We start from the raw sequence: 2,424 nt of genomic DNA, 5'->3' as shown, positions 1-2,424 counted from the left end.
GAATAAAGGATGACCAGCGACCTTCCCTCCTGGTGTCCAGGCCCGGACTCCGCACAGGGAGCGCCAGCATCCCCGGAGGGGTGCGGGGCCACCAACGTCCCTCTGCAGGGACGTCCCTTGCCTACTGGGCTCTCCTTCAGGGAGCCACAGGAAGTGGGGGCATCTGTCCCCTGCTGACTCAGCTGGGAGCCCTTCCAGCAATTTCACTTCCTCTCTCTGGTACCCTGGGGTGAAGACTGTCTCATTTTCTGATAAAGCGGATATTTAAGAGGCAGGAAACTCAACAGCAAAAGAAAGACACAGAAGAGAGAACTGCTTGTGTTGTCAGAGCCGAGCGCGAGGGCGCGGGGACCGAAACACCTGCTCTTCCCACTCCCTTTTCCTTCCTGGGCAACACGCGGTCCTCAGAGCCTCAGGGTTTTTATAAACATCTCACACTGTGGTGCTAAATAAAGCCGCTGTGTACCCCGGCCATTTTTAGCAAAGAGTACATTAGCTGCTTTCTTTGCAGAACAAAACCAAGTCCCGTCTAAATAAAAGCAGCATCCAAAAATAAGAGGCATTTTCTGGTTAGTACAAAAGGACAGCCAAAAGTCTGGTCGGGGCCCGGCAGCTTCCTAAGACCGGCTCGAAATGTGTAATCATGGTGGGAAAGCTTTTTCTCTGCTCAGAGATTCAGCAGGGGGACCAGCAGATGGCGTAATGGTTACGTCACTGGACTCCCATGTAGTTGACCGCGGTTCGAGTCCTGGACCTGGTGGCTTAAAACTCACGCCAGGCGGGTGTGCATGCATGCCCAAGATCCTAAGAGAATGGAGGAGAAGGGATTGTGGCGTGACCTTCTCCCTAGGGGACTATGGCATGACCATCCCCTTTGGGGGAGATGATTTCTCACTTTCTGTCTCTCTGGCAAGCACACACACCCTATAACAAAAAAAATCTCTAAAAACAAAAAAATTTTAAAAAATTAAAAAACAAACAAACAAAAAAAACTCAGCAAGACGGGTTATCGTTGTGGCAGTACCATGGAAGGGGATCTTAAGAACTTCTGGCCACTAAACACCTGGACTTTACAAAAGTGGAAAAATCACAACTTTAAGAGCAGATCTGAGGTGACCAGCAGGTGGCGAACTGGTTGCATTGCTGTACTCCTACATAGTCAACCACGGTTCGAGTCCCAGACTCAGCAGCTTAAAACTCACTCTGGGCGCATGAGCGTGCTTGCTCAAAATCGCAAGAGGAGAAGGGATTGTGGTGTGGCCATCCCCTCGGGGGTGATCTCCCACTTTCTACAGCTCTCCCTCTGTCTCTCCAGTAAGCACACATGCCCTATAAGAAAGAATCTCTCTTAAAAAACAAAACAGCAGAGCTGAGATCAGCAAAGGGCCCCTAAGAACAGGCCTAAAGTACAGCGAGTGCCAGAGATGGTGCTGACCGGGCTGCCGGGCAGCGGGCGAGCGCTAGGCCGGAAAGTTACTGTGGCTTTTATAACCCCAGCCACACTGCACACAGGTTTGGAGTTTAAATTTACTCACCTGTGTGGTCTAAAAACACCACATCAATTGATGAACGTAAAAAGAGGCCCGATCTGGCAATATCACGGGGCACCTGCAAAAGCAAATAAAAGTCTTCCCTGAAAAATACTCCCAACCTCGGGAACCAGCAGTTAGCATAATGGCTATGTCGCTGGACTCCCATGTAGTCGACCGCGGTTCAAGTCCCAGGCCCAGTGGCTTAAAACTCACGCCGGGTGCGTGTGCGTGCATGCCCAAGATCCCGAGAGGAGAATGGAGGAGAAGGGATTGTGGAGTGACCATCCCCCTGGGGCGGGGGTGATTTCTCGCTTTCTGTCTCTATGTCTTTCTCTGTCTGGCGAGCACACGCACCCTATAGCAAAAACCTCTCAAAAAAAAAAAAAAAATATCCCAACCTCGGCCACGTGAGGCTCCCAAGGTAAACGTGCTTTGAAATAGAAGCTCACAATCAACAGCTACAGAACACTTCCCACAGTGATAAAAACACGACCTGATAAAAACACGACAGGCAGGACAGGCAGTGGGCAAGGGGCCCCCAGAAGCCCGAGGTCATCGACTGCCGGGGTCCAGCCTCGGCGTGGGTGGGTTATCTCGACGAAGGCGGCGAAGGTGAACAGAAGACAGAGGCCTCGATGCCTTTCATGCACGTCCTATGCCGGACACCCCTCAGAGATCGCTCTCTAAGGAGTGACAACTGCTAGGAATAATCGTGCCTTTTTATTGAAAACGTGTTACATACAAGTAAATGGGAGAGGGGCTACGTGTTTTAATTATCAGCTCATAAAGTCTTTTAACAATAAAGAACATAGATTCTATTCAGGGTGGATTAAAGGTGGGTCTAGTGCAGTTCCTATTCAGGGGTGGATTAAGGGTGGGTCTAGTGCAGTTC

The sequence above is a fragment of the Tupaia chinensis genome, unplaced genomic scaffold (assembly GCF_000334495.1).
Source record: "Tupaia chinensis unplaced genomic scaffold, TupChi_1.0 Scaffold000161_1, whole genome shotgun sequence".
Classification (NCBI taxonomy): domain Eukaryota; kingdom Metazoa; phylum Chordata; class Mammalia; order Scandentia; family Tupaiidae; genus Tupaia; species Tupaia belangeri.
This window is presented reverse-complemented; position numbering follows the sequence as displayed.